Genomic DNA, 18329 nt, shown 5'->3' on the forward strand with positions numbered 1-18329 from the left:
CTAAATGCTAAAATATAAACACTGCATAGTTAATGCACTTGCAAGTTATAATCTAGATACACAGGCCTGTTTGCTGCCTTCTTTCTCTCCTTTGTTTCCTTTCTACCTGTCTCCTACCCTCCTTTCCTCCCCCTCTTCCTTTGTCCTTTTGTCTTTGTTTCCAAGCTTTGTTTCTCCTGTGTCATGATCAAGTGCTAAATAGAAGGTATTCTCTCATCAGGATCTTTATTTCTACTTCTGGAAGGAAGTCAGCCCTTATTGAATGCTATGAGGCATGCTCACTTCCAGATAATAAATCATTAATTCGGCCGGGCACGGTGGCTGACACCTGTAATCCCAGCACTTTGGGAGGCTGAGGCAGGCGGATCACGAGGTCAGGAGATTGAGACCATCCTGGCTAACATGGTGAAACCCCATCTCTACTAAAAATACCAAAAAAAAAAAAAGTAGCCAGGCATGGTGGCGGGCGGCTGTAGTCCCAGCTACTCGGGAGGCTGAGGCAGGAGCATAGTGTGAACCTGGGAGGTGGAGCTTGCAGTGAGCTGAGATCACGCCACTGCACTCCAGCCTGGGTGACAGAGCGAGACTCCGTCTCAAAAATAAATAAATAATAAATAAATAAATCATTAATTTGAAACCCAAAGCAAACCAAACAAAATGTCAAAATACCGTTAAGAGCAATCGACCTATACTGACAACGAAGAAAAAATAGAAGTTTTGGCATTTTTTTTAACAAACATAACCGATTTTGTATTAATTTTCATGAAAATTGCAGAGGCAAAATTGAAACACATATTTAAGATTTATGTGTGTCCTTTTAATTGAGCAGTCAGCCATATTTCATTTTGGCTTAGTTGTTTCAAATACATTTGGTGATGTGACATGAGGTCTGTTATATGTTTATAAACATAAACTGATTAACTGATTAGAAACTCCAAAATGCTGTAGGGTATTGCAGTTGACTATGCATACTTGCTTGGAATCCGAAAGGCAGAGAGCAGATGGGTTGAAAATATGATATGGAATGACAATGTAGCACCTCCAAAAGGTGCTGGAGGATTGTTCTCTTAAAAAATCAGAAATATCATATTGCTCAGAATGGACTTCTTTAAAAGCAAATCTAGAATAAATATTCACAAAATTTTCTTCAATGTCAAGACTTCTTTCAAAATAAATCATGTAACACTGGTTATTAAGAATAAATAATGTGACCCAGGCATATCTCTAAATATCTGCTGATTATACACACACATATTTATATGTGTATATGTTCAAATATACATATACACATGCAAATATATATACATTTATACAAACATCTATATATAAAAGCAATTTGATATCTGCAATATAAAAGACACTTAAAGTTTATACTTTTCTACTGAAATTATGATTTAAAATTATTTATGCTAGAAAAAAATTGGTTCTGAATCTTTTTATCAATTTGGGGATGAATTAAATTTTCTCTTTTTTTTGAAAATGTTAAGCAACATCTGTTCTTAATTTTTTGAGACATTCTGTAGTTGAAAAGTATCATTGTGTACTATTTTAAATAGCATTTAGATTCAGAAACTATTTCTGTACAAACATGTGGCAAAATTTTACCGCTGCTTGAAGATAGTCATATATTTTAAAAGCATAAATACAGAAAAGTGTGATACTATTATAATATTACTGATAAACTTTAAAAAAAGTAAGGTGGCATTTTTTTATTCAGCTTTGGCCCACTTTCTATCCTCATGCTTTTTCTCTTCAGTTTTGGAATATATTCTTTTAATGAATCTGTAAAGAACACAGAATAGAAAATATGTATTAAATACATGTTATATATATGAGATATATAAAGTTATGTACTAGCATAACTTGGGAGATATTGTGGGTTTGGTTCCAGACCACCACAATAATGCAAATATCTCAGTGAAGTGAGTCACACAAATATTTTGGTTTCTCACTGCAAATATAAGTGATGTTTACACTATACTGTATTCTATTAAGTGTGCAATAGCCTTATGTCTAAAATGTAATGTGTGTATCTTAAAAATGCTTTATTGCTAAATATTGGTGATACAGAGACACAAAGTAAGCATATGCTGTTGGAAAAATGGCACTGATAAGTGGCTCCAGGTAGGGTTGCCACAAACCTTCAATTTGTTAAAAATGTAGTATCTGCAAAGAGGAGTAAAATGAGGTATACTTGTATTATGTAATTCACATGTATGAGATATAAAATAAATTATATAATATATAAATGTTTTAGATATATATATCTGTGTGTGTTATTTGAAAAGTAATGCAGATTATTCATTGTAACTCAGTTGAAGATTGCTAATTATTTCTCATTTTCTTACAAGTTGAAGCCCTTTGGTTTGGAAAATATAATAACAGAAGCTTATATGCTAGGCAAGAATATTCCTGAGAAGTTATATATTGGTATATATATTATGTATGTATATAGGTATACACATAAAAACAGAATATATAAATATTCAAGTATATATACTGTGTATATATATATAATTCAAGTTAGCTAGCACCCATTAATGCCCATGCATATCAAATACATTTAATAATGTTGGTATCTAAAATAACAAGAGTACCAGATTCACTATCAGGGCATAGAGTTGGTGTTACATATTAATGATGGCTTGTGTTCACCCAACAGATATTTATTAGCTGCCATGCACCAGACAATATAATAAACATTAGAGACAAAATGCTGGGTACAAATGAAACTGGTCCTCTGCTTATGCAATTTATAATCTAGTGTTGGGATGGTCATTGATTATATAATTTCATAAAATATATATGTTTAAACCTTTATATGTGATTTTAAGTAAATAATCATTGGGTTCAGGGTCCTAATTTATGTTTACTACTACTAAGATCAATTTTCTCTTCTCAACATTTCTGACACCAAAGGTGTATGTGCTTTTTTCTCACACTAATCAATTTTCCAAGTCTCCCAACGTCAAATGGGTGTCCTACAATTTAATTCAATTCTGACACTAACTCTCTGGATTATTGCAGACCCTACAGGTTAAGAGCTTAGTCACACAAGACAGTGCCAACTATGGATGCTGAAAACAAGTCTGGGCCACTTGTAATACTTACTGACTGGCTATAAAGTCATTGGTGAAGGAGGAGGTTTCCTGTAACCCCCTCCTCAAATTTGATAATTCCCTAGAAAATCTTACAAAACTCAAGAAATACTGTGTTTACATTTAAAATTTTATTATAAAAAATGCAACTCAGGTACAGCCAAAAATTAAAAGATGCATAGGATAAAGTGAGGGTCAGGGGTGTTGATTGTCTATGGCATCTCTAGTCACACCATCCTTCCAGTACTTCAGTTTCTTCATTAACCTGAGAGCTCTTAGAGCCTTCTGCTACAGGGTTTTCATGAAATCTTTGTTACATAGGCACTAATAATTAAATCATTGGCCATTGGTGATTGGCTCAATTTCTAGTCCCTCTCCCAGCCTTAGCCAACTGGGATGGGACTGAAAATTCCAACTCTCTAATAATGGTTCCGAAGGCAACCAGCTCCCATCCTAAAGCTATCTAGAGGCCCACCAAGAGTCATCTCATTAGCATAAATTCAGGTAAGATTGAAAAGAGCTTTTTTGTTGTTGTTGTTGTTTGAGAGGGAGTTTCGCACTTGTTGCCCAGGCTGGAGTGCAATGGCGCAATCTTGGCTCACCACAACCTCCACCTCCCTGGTTCAAGCGATTCTCCTGCCTCAGCCTCCCTAGTAGCTGGGACTACAAGCATGCACCACCACGCCCGACTAATTTTGTATTTTTAGTAGAGATGGGATTTCTCCATGTTGGTCAGGCTAGTCTCAAACTTCCGACCTCAGGTGATCCACCCACCTCAGCCTCCCAAAAAAAGGGCTTTTTATGAATAACAAAAGATGTTTCTCTCATCCTGTTCACATGGGAAATTTCAATAGTTTCAAAATTTCTTGTGCCAGGAACCAGGTACAAAGATCAAATACATATATTTTATTATATCACAATATCACAGTGTTCAAGGTCCCAGATGTTTTCTTTGAAACAGTCAAGGTGTATCTGAGAACTGAGTAAGTGGTGATTAGGTTAAGAGAGAAACGATTTGTGTTCCTGAAGAAGAAAAGCAGAAAACATCATTAAGGCCTTGAGCAACGTAGACTGAGGAACCAGGAATTTCTGGGTGGCTGGAATACTGAGATAGCAAGATGAAGGAAAGGATGATACGCCATTCATTTGAAGAGATCAAAATATTTAGAGCCTTAAAGGTATATGTAAATGTTTTTGTCTTTAATAGCAATGAAGAATAACCAAGGTATTTTCCCAAGGTGGGAATAGGAGGAGGGCAGGATAAAGTTATTAGTTTATTTCTGTTTTGTTTGCAATGGAAAATGGATGAGAGAAAGCTGGTTAAGTTGATATTGAAGTAATCTAGTCAAAAGTTAATGCAAGTTTGGATTAAAACTGTGGTGATAGAAGGTAAATAAAGAGAAGGGAATGAGTTTGAGCTTTACTTGGAACATAGTGATGGGGTTTCACTATGGATTAGATGTGAGGTTTGATCAACAAATGGATAGCGGCACAATTTATCCACAAAAATATATCAACTTATTTTCCCCATTTTTCTTACAGTTCAAAAGCCAAATTCGATTAAATCATAATGATCAAATTTATCAGTGCCTACAAGCAGCCAGATATTGGAGGAAAAAAATCATGTAACTATGACAACTTGTTTAACTTTAATGACCACACACTCAAATAAGCACTGAGTACACAGCTCAATGATGTTACTTAGTTTCCCATGTACTATCTTGAGAATGCTGTTCTACGACACAAGCTTTTCCTCTAGAACTCAACCCACCTTGAAAATCTCAGCTGAATAAATCATCTTAAAATTCATTGAGAAAAGAGAATGTATGTAAAAGGTATGCACTCACGTTCCAACCACCAAATTGTCAGGTTTCTGCATCTGTAAAGGTTTTCTGTCTTCCCTGCTTCTTTTATGGATGAAAGAAGTGAAGTGTCTCTGATCTTTAAAAATTAACCTGTCCAATGACCCAATTATTCCCTTGATCCTTTCTTTTTCCTTCTCATGGCTGTCACTTTTGCAATTATTTATTCCTCTTGCGTATCACAAAACATTTCATCTTTATTAGATCATGCATATTTACATGCAAAAAACATCTAGTAACTTCATCTTTAAAACAGGTTTTCCTTTAACTCCACCTCTTCTTCCAATTTCTGTTTCTCTATTCCCTTCCCTAACCAAACTTCTTAAAATAAATTTCTATACTCATTATTTTTACTGTCTTACTTCTCAATTATTCTTTAATCCAGTTCAATCTAGTGCTAAAAACGTAGCTGTCAAAAGTTAAAAAATTCTCTCAGTTGCCAAATCCAAGAGTCACTTCTCTGTCTTTATTGCACTCAACGTCTCTGCAATATTTAACATAGTTGACCAGTTTCTCTTTATGATACACTTGAATGTCTGCTACTGTGGTAGGCTGAGTAATGCCTCCCTCAACCAAAGATGTCCATGTCTAATCTTAGGATTTTTAAAATATGTTAATTTCCATGATAAAAATGACTTTGCAGATGTGACTCAAATTAGTTTTAAGAAGTGGAGACTATCCTGGACTATATGGGTAGGACTAATGTAATCAGATGAGTCCTTTTGAGAGGGATGCAGGAGGGTCAGAGTCAATGGTGTGACAATGGTAGTAGAGGCCAGGGTGACGTAGGGCCATGAGCCAATTAATTCAGAAAGCCTCTAGAAACTGAAAAAGATCAAGATTCTTCCCTAGAACCTTCAGAAGGAATGCAGCCTTGCTAACCTGTTTTCGGCTTCTGATCTCCAGAAATGTAATAAAATACACTTCTTTAAGCCACTGACTTCTTGAAGCCAGTGACTTTAAGCCACTACATTGGTAGCAATATGTTACAACACCAATAGGAAACTAATGCAGCTACTGAGTCATCCAATATTCTGATTTTTCTTCTTATCACAATGGCTAATCTTTTTAGCTCTTCTTAACCAGCTGTTTCCTCCCCAGGGCTTGGTCTTGACCCTTCATCTATTCACCATCTGTGTACTCTCCATGTGATCTCATTGTGTTTCAATTGTTTTAAATGCTTTCTGTATGCTGATAACACTCCCTCCCCACTCTCTCACTTGATCTTTACACTGAATTCAAACTGCCCACTTTAAAGTTCTATATCTAATAGGCACCTCAAACTCCAACATAAAAGTCTTTCTCTCTTTAAATAGCACTACAATCTTTCCAGAAGCTCAGAACAATTCTCTAGTTATCATCCTGTATTCAATCTAAAATCAAATTGTGTGACAAGAACTTTACTAAAATATATCTTAAATCTATCCACATTATTTGCCTCTTCTACCACTATCTTATTGCAAACCACAAAAACCCTGAATTATTAAATTGCTTCTACCTTTCCCTGTTTTTTAAATTTATGTCTCTATATTCCAATTGTCACACAGCAGTGAGAGGGACTTTTAAAATAAAACTGAGAATGATTTTACTCCCAGACTTAAAACTGCCAATTTCTTATCATCAATCTTAGAATTAAAGTAAACTTCTTTTACTATGGTCGTTAAGACTCTACAAAATGTTACCTAAAATGCTAAGGTTAGAAACTTGTAGTAGATGGTACTAGAAATGCATGCATAGTATGGAGAGCTCTTAATGCTCTACTAAAAAATTCAAACTTTCCTCTGTGGTAAAAAATTTACTTGTAATAGAAAAGAGAACTTGTATTGCCACATTTGCCTTTTTGAATGATTCTGACACTCATGAGGGGGAATTACTGAAGTGAGAAAAGGTTGAGATATAGTTTAGTGTGAAGCCTAGGGGGAACAGTTTGACCAGCAATGAGAAGCTTGTAGAAACACAGTGAACGAAACCACTTTTTCACCCTAATGTTCCTGCTCAAAGTTATATGGTCCTCTTATTTGTATACCTGGAAAGTTAGAGTTCAGAATAGCGTTAATGGTAATCTAGATGATACATTTATTTTACAAATCAGAAAACTAGCTACTAAATGGTTAAAGTCTTTCTTCAAGTCTCCTTGGAGAGATATATAATTTTGTAATTTTATTTCTATGTGTATATAATTATAAGCTTATTAAAGTATATAAGTCTCTTTTACATCTTATAGAAGATTTTCAGCCTCTTAGGATACAGGAAAACAGTTATAATTCACCCATTTTTCAAAAAAGGTAAGTAAAGTCAAGCATCTTACCTAAATAACTTCAAGCAAATAGCAAAAATAAAACCAGAATTTAGGTTTCCAGATTATTATTCTTCCTCATTTTATACTATATTGCATTACAAGTTCAGGGGATGCATTGTGCCACCAAACTCTACATATTGAATTTGGTGGTTCCTTCTCAGTCTCCATGTCAGACTAAGAATAATTCCGTATTATCTGAAGATAGACTCTCTGAGAGTAGGATAGAATGAGCTAGGCTCATTAACGTACATTTTATTTGATGTGGAAGCATATTTTGCATTACAATTAAACTCAAATATTACTACTTCATTTAACATTTTTTCTTCAAGCAGGAAATTTAAATGTCTATTAAGGATATAATAAAAAAGAACAATTGTCTTTATGTTCACTAAAGTACTATCTATAATATTTTATTTATATAGTATTATGCTTTCCATTTTAAGCTAGAAGATATAAAATAATTCTCATTTATATTAGTATTCCTTAGACAGTCTTTCAGAGAAGAATCCTAGGGAGATTGGAATAAGTCCTCAAATCATGAATACTAAGTAGATTCTGTGCAGCAGTGCTCAGATCAGCTTCTTAAAACTAGGTTGTCAGTAAAATACCTGATTAGCACTGTGGGTTTTAAGAGCGTTTGTTTCTAGCTTCTCAGGGAAAAATACTTGTTATTTATTTTTTTCAATAATTATTTATTGGGGAGCAGTTAATTTTAGTGAGTAAGAGCATAGGTTCTCTCACAGTCTGGTTCTGCAGTTCTGCAACTTTCTAGATATATAACCCTGGACAGGTTAATTAACCTCTCCATGACTCAGTCTTCTCATCTATAACCCTCCTAATGAGGTGGTTGTATTAAATGATCAGATTTTATAAAGCACTTAGCACAATAAGGAAATGATTTTGTAAAGCACTCAGAAAAATGTGAATAATTATCATTTGTAAAATAAATCAGAAATGGTAGATGCATGTCTTCTCTCCCTCTTCTTCCCCCTTCCTAATTCCCTTCCTTTACTTTCTTTCTTTCTTGCCTACCTCTTCCTCACCTGATCCCTACAAAGCTTACAAAAACAGCTCTGGAAGGAACTATTTTGAGATTGCACCAATAATCTCAAAGAAAGGGCAGAAAACTGGAACAATCAAAAAGTTTCCAGCACTTTTAGATGAGCAAACTGCAAGCTGAGCCAGAGCACAATGACACACTCACTTTCTTCTTTGCCCTATATAACTTGAGGCATGCTTTGGCTCAGGAAAATACTTAGTCTTCAGCTGCTCCTTTAATTCGTATCAGGTGAATTAAGCCTTTAACCTCAATTTGAGTCACATGAACTACATTTTTTCTTGATACCCTCTACTAGAATTCAAGCTCGTTGAAAGCATGAATACTGATAATTTTGTTCACCTTTGTATCTCCAGTGCTTAGAATACTGGCTGACACATGAAAGATACTCCATTTATACTTATTGAATAAAGGAATTAGTATCTACAATGTGCCAGGAACTGCAGTAGGCAGTGGTGATATCCTGATGAATAGGGCTGATAAAGCTTTCTCCGCCACAGTCTTACTGTCTAGTAAGGAATACAGATAAGTAAACAGACAATGGCAGGTTACGGTGGCAAGGACTATGATACAGACCATATGTCATCAGTGGCGTGTGCGTATGTGTATGTGTGACTGTGAAAGGTATTTACTGTCTAGGGATGCTGTCCAGTCCCCAAGATAGGTGCCCAAATGAGTTGAATAAACAAAGAACTTTTTTTTTTTTTTAAGCTTAAGTAGGCATAATGTGAGCTTGTAAAGAGTTCCGGATGCATCAAACCCTAGACGGTAAACAGATTTTTTTGTTTTTTTTGAAACAGTCTTGCTCTGTCACCAGGCTGGAGTGCAGTGGCACGATCTGCAACCTCTGCCTTCCAGTTTCAAGCAATTCTCCTGCCTCAGCCTCCCGAGTAGCTGGAATTACAGGCACCCGCCACTATGCCTGGCTGATCTGCCCACCTTGGCCTCCCAAAGGGCTGAGATTACAGGCATGAGCCACCGTGCCCAGCCAGATGAACAGTTTTTTAAAATGCACAAGAAAGTCTTACAGGAAGAAGCAATGGAAGTACTTTAAGTAGTAATTAGTCAAAGAAGGAACAGATGATAAACAGAGAGATTGTTCTAGGTGGATGAAATAATCACATAGCAAATAAAGCTCAGCAGCTATTTCTTACCACTCAGCAGTGGTAATTGTCTTGAAAAATTAGAGGTTGAAGAGCATGTTTGGTCAGCTTACAGTTGACCAATAGTTCACCTGACTTTTATACATTCGTATACTTCTTACCTCGCCAGTCTCATCTCTCATCTGTTCTAGATTATATGTAATGAGGGGATGAGAGATGAGACTGTGAGATTGAAGAGGTAAGAAGTTTCTAGAACTTAAAGGACACTATATACCATGTTAAGTACTTTAGACTTAAACTTAAGGCCAGTGTAAAAAAAAATGCTGAGTAGTCTTAAGCAGAGGGGTAATATTGTTTGATTTTTGCCTTTGAAAACTAATCAGGGCTGCAGTACAAAAAAAATAGATAGCAAGTAGAAAGACCAGAAGTTGTAAGAACAATTAAGAAGTCTGTCAAAAATTTAGGAGGTCTTAAAATAGGAGAGTAGAAATGCAAATAAATGAAAGGAAATGGGTGGATTTAAGAGTTATTTAGGAGATACCATTGACAAAAGTCTGATGAATGTTTTTTGCCACAACCTAAAGTATTTAGAAAATGTATTTAATATCATTTCTCACTACACACACACACACACACACACACTTATACACATAGGCGTATCTGTAAAAAGAAAGGTTCAGACAATATTATGTTATTCTAACATTTTCTTTTTTTTTTCTTTTTTTGTTTTTTTTTGAGTTGGAGTCTTGCTCTGTTGCCCAGGCTGGAGTGCAGTGGCGCAATCTCGGCTCACTGCACGCTCCGCCTCCCGGGTTCACTCCATTCTCCTGCTTGAGCCTCTCCGAGTAGCTGGGACTACAGGTGCCTGCCACCACGCCCGGCTAATTTTTTGTATTTTTAGTAGAGACGGGGTTTCACCGTGGTCTCAATCACCTGACCTCATGATCCCCCTGCCTCGGCCTCCCAAAGTGCTGGGATTACAAGCGTGAGCCACTGCACCTGGCCTATTCTAATATTTTCTATTGTATTTTTAAAATATTCACTATGATCCACTCAACTGATTTTACTACCTTTTATGTAATCATATTAAAAGACAAAAATCATTAATCTATGTGACTTTATGATTGATTGGATATGAGGAATCTATAAGCAGGAATATAAGATGGAAGAAATATTTTTTGTTCAGACAAATGTGTAAAGGTTAGAACTCAAGTTATTTCAAAATGGATGCTTAGTTTTGGGGTTATATATATTTCTTTTACATCATTTGAAATTATTATTGGAAGTGTCTAGTACACAGCTACACATTGTTCTAGAATTTATAGAATAAGCTTGGGCTAGATAAGGATACAGAAGTTCTTAGTGATTAAGAGTACAGCCTGTGAATCCAAAATATCTATGTTTAATTTCTAACTACAGCACTTAACAGCTGTCAAACTCTGGGAAAGCTAATTTTACTCCTTCCAAGCTTTCATTCCTTTATGTCTATAATGGAGAAAATAAAATGAGTGGTTGTCAGAATGAGATGGAAATAACGCATATGAAGCGTTTAGTGTATAACTGGTATATAAGTGCTTGGTAAATGTTGGATATTATATTATTATTACTAATTCTACTATTCTTAAGAATCCCTGGATGCAGGGTAGATTCACAATTAGGAGGCTGCTTCAGTTCCTGCTACAGAATATCAAGGGCCGTGTATGTTTGCAACATGTCTCTGCATGTGTAAGCTGATGACAACTGATGGTTGCTTTCCTGCATGCAGCACTGTTAAAGGATGGAATCTCCTTACATAGGGAATTTCCAGTTTACACCAACTAATATGAGAAGAGCCAAATAATGATTCTTCAAAGCCGTAAATAATGCAACTCATGATTAATGGTGGCTTAAAGAAAGGAGTTTCTTTTTCTTACCCAAGAAGTTTATAGGTAGAGAGTTGGGTCAGTTGCTTAACAATGCAATTAAAGACACAGGCTTTTCCCATCTTCTGCTCTGCCATTCTTAATGTGCTGACTTTCATTATTATCTTCATTGCCTGATGGTTTCAAGATGAACGCTTTGGTTCCAAACATATCTAGCTTGAAAGGACACAGAGAGACTAAAGGAAAAGACCATATGAGCAGTTTGCACTCCATTTTTAATCAAGAAAGCAACAGTTTTTTTAGAACATCACCCAGACGGCTATTTTACAGACTTGTTGGTCCAGATTGGTCACTCCTAGCTATTCAAAGTCTAGGAAGCTGGGGAATGATATCATCATGCTTAATTTTGACAGTATTTCTTAAATTTAGCAGGCATTAGAATCATCCAAGGAGCTTTAAAAATACTGATTTATGGGTTCAGTTGTTTAAGCCTTGAGCTAGGTTTATTGCTGCCTTAAATAAAATAGGGATCATGTTCCAGGGTTACCTTGTTGCACATGAGGCCCCCTGGAGGTGTGCATTATAGAAACTGCATAATCACTCAGAATTCCCTACCGTTAGTAAGGAGAAAAGGGAAAAGAAGACTGTGTAAGTAATTAAATGTGTCTGCCACCAGTGACTAATACAAAGCCTGGCAAAGAGAATCTGATTAATCAGATGTCTGGATGAGATCCCAGAAATGGACAGGGACCAATTCCTGTGGCAGTTATCTACTAGATTTGGCTGGGGAATGTCTGATCTTAAGATCGACTTAAAAAAATAAATAAATAAGGGTATGCCCTTTTACCAAATAGCTTCCTAATAAATGTTTTTAGCACATGAGAAATTTAGGTTAGTTAACATTTTTTTTAAATCAATCGAGGTATGTTCATCTACATGGCAACATCTTATCCATGGACAGCAAAGAATAGCCTGTCAATCTATTGAGGCATTAAGTGGGCTTAAACAAACTACTGTGCCAAGTCAACATTTAGGGGATGAACAGAGAAAAAGATCCCTGAGAAGAGATTTGAGAGATGGGAGAAAAAACAATCTCAAGGGAATGCAAAGTCAACAGTTTACCTGCTGCTGGCAGATTAAAATGATCAAAGTTTTGGGTTTCTCTAGCAATGAGAACATCACTCATAAGTGATTGATTTATCAGTGGGTGATTTATAGTAAAGTAATTACAGTGAGATATTTATGGATAGAGTGTGACAGTGGTTGGGTGAATAAGAGTTAAGTGGTGGGTGCAAGTTGCAAGGTTGAGAATTCTTTCAATATTTTTATGTGTAAAGATGAACATAGTAATAGCTCATGAAAAACATGAGTTGATGGAATTTTTATTCTTATCTCCTAAGGTGTGAAAGACCTGAGATTGCTTGAATGCTGTTTGGAATACAAAAAGAGAGGAACAGAGTGTAGTAGCAGAGAAGTATAGGAAATAAAGAAGCTAATAGATAAAGGGCAAGCCTCTTGAGGAAAGAAAGGAAGACCACACATTCAGAAAAGGAAAGGCATGAAATGACAGTCCTACAAAGTTCTACAAAGTTTACAAGTTTGGCCCTCGGCTGGCATCAGGGAATATGGATATCAGGAGGGTTCCCACCATTCTCAGGAATAATCAGCATGGCTTACAATGCCTAAGACCTTTGTTCAAACTGTATGGTTTATGATGAATACCTACTTTTCTTCTAGTAGTCTGAAATTTGGACACGTTAGGAAAGGAGTGCCTGTGTCACCAGCCCCCAACGAAAAATACTTAGCACTGAGTTCCTAATGAGTTTCTCTGGTAGACAGACATTTCTCACATGTCATCACAGCTCATTGCTAGAGGAATTAAGGGTGTCTGGTGTAACTTTGCTGAAAAAGGACTCTTAGAAGCTTGTGCCTGATTTCCTCTGAACTTTACCCCCTTCCCTTTTTCTTTTGCTAATGTTCCTGTGTATCCTATCCTCTGTAGTAAATCATAACCATGAGTTTAATTATATGCTGAGTCTTATGAGCCCTTCTAGTAAATTGCGGAAAAATTGATGTGGTAAAAAATTACTAGCCCTTCTAGTAAACTGGTGTGGTCCTGAGGCTCCCGGAAACACTGTGGATGAAAAGCACAGGTTGCAGTAAAAGGTAAAGGAGGCCCATTCCACTGTAACTGGAAGGTAGGGGTCAGGTTAGCATAACAGATTTTACTGAAGGAAGTTGAGTTTGAAAGGGCACCAGAAGATCTTAGGTAATTGAAAAAAAATGAAGGTTAAAAATAATGACTATAGATTAAGAGCATTAATTAGAAAAATATAAATGGATTGCCATAAAGCACTGATAGCATGGTTGCATTGGAAACCATGAGTTCCTAAAAATGCAGTGGGGTTTGTATGTGCATGTGTATGAGTGTGTATGCACACACTTTAATTCAGCAGCTCTGAGAATCCTCTGTGCAGATCAGAACAGTTGGTTAAATTGTTTTAAGTTCAGAGATTTACTAAGTATTTGCAATATCATGATGAAAGAAACATTTATTGGAAAAGAGTTTATGTGATGAGTCATAGAATGTTAGCTCCGTAGAAAAAAGATCAATCCTGTCTCAAAAAAAAAAAAAAAAAAAGAATTATGTAGTTTCAAGACAATGAATTCCTGGAGCCACTGGAATGTGGATGGGGCAAGAAAGGATTCTCCCCTTCAGACTTCAGAGGAGTGTAGCACTGCAATATCTTGATTTTGGATTTCTGACCTCTAGAACAGTGAGGATAAACTTTCTGTTGTTTTAAGCCAGAAAAACTGTGGTAATTTATTACAGCATCCCTAAGGAACTAATACAATAATTATGAGAAAATATGACTAAATTAGAGTGATATGAAAATATTAAAGATGAAGAAATCAAAGCCATGCGACAGAAGGATATGGAATCTATTATGCATGTGGAGTTTTGTGTCTCCCAGAATGAACAGGGAATCTGGAGAGTAGAAAAAAAGGCAATTAAGGGCCAGGAATGGTGGCTCACACCTATAATCCCAGCATTTGGGGAGGCTGAGGCCTGCAGACCATCTGAACTCATCTGAGTTCAAAAGCAGACTGGGCAACAGGGTGAAACCCTGTCTCTACAAAAAAACACACAAACACACACACGCACTGGGTGTGGTGTGCACGCCTGTAGTCCCAGCTACTCAGGAGGCTGAGGATGAAGGATCACTTATGCCTGGGAGGCAGAAGCTGCAGTGAGCCGAGCACTCCAGCACAGGCGACAGAGCAAGACCAAGGCCTTGTCTCAAAAAAAAAAAAAAAAAAAAAAAAAAAAGGATGAGGAAGAAGGACTCATGATGGCGGGGAGGAGAAACGAAGAGAGCCCGAACACCCCAAAAAAAGGAAAAAAAAAAAAAAAAAGCCTTTCAAAAAAAAAAAAAAAAAAAAAAAAAAAAAAAAAATTAGGGATAATCCAAAAATCCAAAAGTAATCTATAACACAATATATGAATAGATTTATAAATTATAAAATGTTATGCAAGTAAAATATTTCTATTGGAAAATTTTTAATGTGATGAGAACATAATTATGTTTATTAAAAATAATTGCTATTGTTTTATTTCAAATATATTATTTCACTTCATTAATGACAAATATCTGAATGCATTAAGTTTTACTTTTAGATGCCTAAAAATGAAAGTCCGAGAATCCCAAAATTGGCACAACTGATTCCTAAAGTAAAACAAACCAAACCCAACAAAAAGCCAAACCCAAAAAGCCACTTTCCATGCAGTGTACAGTGCCACCACACTCAATTACAACCACTAAAATATTCCAATTTTTATATTGCAGTCCTGGGAGCTTTGAAAAAATATTTATTGTGTGCCTGATATCATACATTAAATCTTCATATCCACATGTATATTCATTTTCAAATAACTTAATTGACCTCCAGGAAATTTTATAAGTCAATCCTGGGCAGTATACAATTTGTCCAAGTTTGTTGGACCTACAAGACTCTTCTCCTTCACATTCAATAGATCTTCTTGAATCAAAAGAGGAATGTGCAAGGCATTTGATAATTTTTCTTCCCATAAAAATGAGGTTTGCCCCTGGGTTTTGTGTAAAATGTCAAACAAATGATTTAAATTATGAGGGCTGCTTTTTTAAACCTAACAAATGCTTTGTGGGGTCATTTTGTCTAATTGTTGTGGCATCTTTCAAATATCATATAAAATACCATATCATTTTAGCACTTAATCTATAAAATGGTGTGATACATTTTAACAGCTCTGCTTTATACTTGGCCTTTCAAAAGCATCATGCTTTATGGTCCATCAGCTACATAGTGACAATAATCACAGATGTTTTGTGCATGGTAGAAGCTGTGCTCAGAGCCTTTCATTTCACTTGCATAAGCTCTGGACAAAAAATAAGTAAAATCTAATGAATGCTAAGTTTAGGAAAATATAATATTAATGTGCAATAGAAATAGATGAAGCCACATACATACACTTTTTAATTAAGATTGGCTAATTTTCTTCACTGTATTATAGTAATTATACCAACTTATTCTTATAACTATACAAATATCTACCTATTTGAAATACATATACCTACATTAGGAAACACAAAATTTTGCCCTAAAATAGCTATAGATTTTTATTATTACAATTGATGTCTGTTATTTACACCTGAAAGATAGTCATGTATATGGTGCTTTTCAAAAACTAAAACAATGTTGGTGATCATTCGATGAATTAAAAATTATTTGGAAGACACAGTAGTATCTAGAATAATGTCATGGAAATGATAGACAATGTCAATTATAATACTCTAAAATGACCAAGAATGTAGATCACAGACCTATGCAACTAGAAACTGTTCATACCTATATAACAATAGATAACTGTGATAGAAAAAATAGATGACCATCAGTTCCACTACCTTATTATACTTTTATTATATCTCATTATTTTAATATATGTAATCTACTATATGCAAATAGAAGAATAACCTAATTTTTCCTTTTTTATTCATTATACTGTTTGAATTGTCATAGGTAAATCAATCATATAATGTTATTTTCTTCCTTTCCCTCTTTCTTTCATTCATGATTTTGCACTAATTAATTTATTTGTGGTATCTAATATTTTTAAGGATGTTTCTAAACCAAATACAGTAAGTCGTTACTTAATGTTGTTGATATGTTCTTGGTAACTGTGACTTCAAGTGAAATGAAGTGTAATAAAACCAGTTTCACCATATGCTAATTGATACTAACAAGAGTTAAGTTCTTATAGCATATTTCTGATCACAAAAACTCACCAAACTTCTAAATAAAATCTGCAACACTTCTAATATTAAACATTGAAATAAATGTAAGCTATGCATATATTTTAAAAAGATGAATAAAAACAAGTCAGATGACTTTTTACCCAATTATTACAGTTCAGTGTCATGGGGGCCACAGTCTGTTCCTGCAGCTCATCTTTGGGATGTGGGAGGAAACTAGAGGACCAGAAGAAAACCCAAAAAGACATAGGAAGAGCATGCAAATGAGTTATTTGAAGACCTCCTATTGTCCCGTCCACAGCCCCAGCTGATGAAAGCAGAATAATATATCCCATGAGAATGGTTGGCACTAGCCAGGCGTGGTGGCGCATGCCGGTAGTGGTAGTTCCAGCTATTTGGGGGCTGAGGCAGAAGAATCCCTTGAACCCAGGATGGGAAGGTTGCAGTGAGCAGAGATGCACCACTGCACTCCAGCCTAGGAGCCTGGGCGACAGAGCGAGACTCTGTCTCAAAAAGAAAAAAAAAAGGAAAAAAAAAAAAGAGAGACAGAGTGGGTGGCATATTCTGAATCATGTGACCAATCGAATCAAACTGAATGAACTGAGGACATACAACTGACATCACAACAGCCAATTTATGTTTTTCCACCAACTTCCAAGATAGCTTATTTTGAACTGTTCTAGGCAAATTAAGATATATTTAACTGGATAATCATGTTTTACTGAAGTCTACCAGAATGAAAAATCTTTAGAGGGTAAATAAAGAACAGACACAAATAAAGGAATCAGTAACTAAGACATAGATTAGAGTTCATATTTATGAAGTCCTACTGCCGTGGTCTGTACAGTTTATGTGAGTCTTTAAATACCTGTCTTTGTCTGAGGCCAACTGTATTTCAATTCCTTTTTGTTTTTGCAGAGTGTTAATATGTTTGCCTAGCTATGTGTATAAGATTATTTTCCAAAATGCCAGATGTTTCCTTATAATCAACTCTTAATTATTTTATGCAACTGTGAAGCATTTAAAAAGTATTTATTAAGAAACCATTTATTATCTACTGTTTTGAGCACTATCATGGCACAGATGCCGTGCATGTGATACATAAAAAAATGGAGGAAATCCTGTGATGTAAGAATGCAAAGAGAATCATGTATCCAGCCTGTGTAAATCAAGCAATGATTCCCATAGAAGGTCACATGTAGCTGAACTTGAAGGAAAAAAAAGTTGCAGACTTAATTTTTTTAATCAGTTTTAATAAAGTGTAATTCACATACAATAACGTACACATTTTAAGTGTACAATTCAGTAGGTTTTGATGAATATATACACATGTATTTATGTATATCAATTACTTCTGTTATGACTGCAACCACAGTCACATCACAGAACATCTGCATTGTCCCAAAAGCTTTTCTTATGCCACTTCCCAGTCAATCACTACCTTCCTTGCCTAGCCCCAGACAAAAGTGATTTACTAGCTGCCACTATAAGATTTCTCTTTTCTAAGTTTCTAATAGCTGCCACTATTCTCTTTTCTAAGTTTCTAATAGCTGCCACTATTAGATTTCTCTTTTCTGAGTTTCTTATAAATGTAATTATATAGGATATACTCTTTTGTGTCTATATTCACTTTGCATACAGTCTTTGAACATTGGAAGGGCCAAGAGAAAACTTCCCCTTTGCCCTCTCAAGGTTCACTGAAAAATCAACTGATAAAAGGTGGATTAAAAGGAGAAAAGGCCAGGCGCGGTGGCTCA

The sequence above is a fragment of the Hylobates moloch genome, unplaced genomic scaffold (genome assembly GCF_009828535.3).
Source record: "Hylobates moloch isolate HMO894 unplaced genomic scaffold, HMol_V3 SCAFFOLD_18, whole genome shotgun sequence".
Lineage (NCBI taxonomy): Eukaryota > Metazoa > Chordata > Mammalia > Primates > Hylobatidae > Hylobates > Hylobates moloch.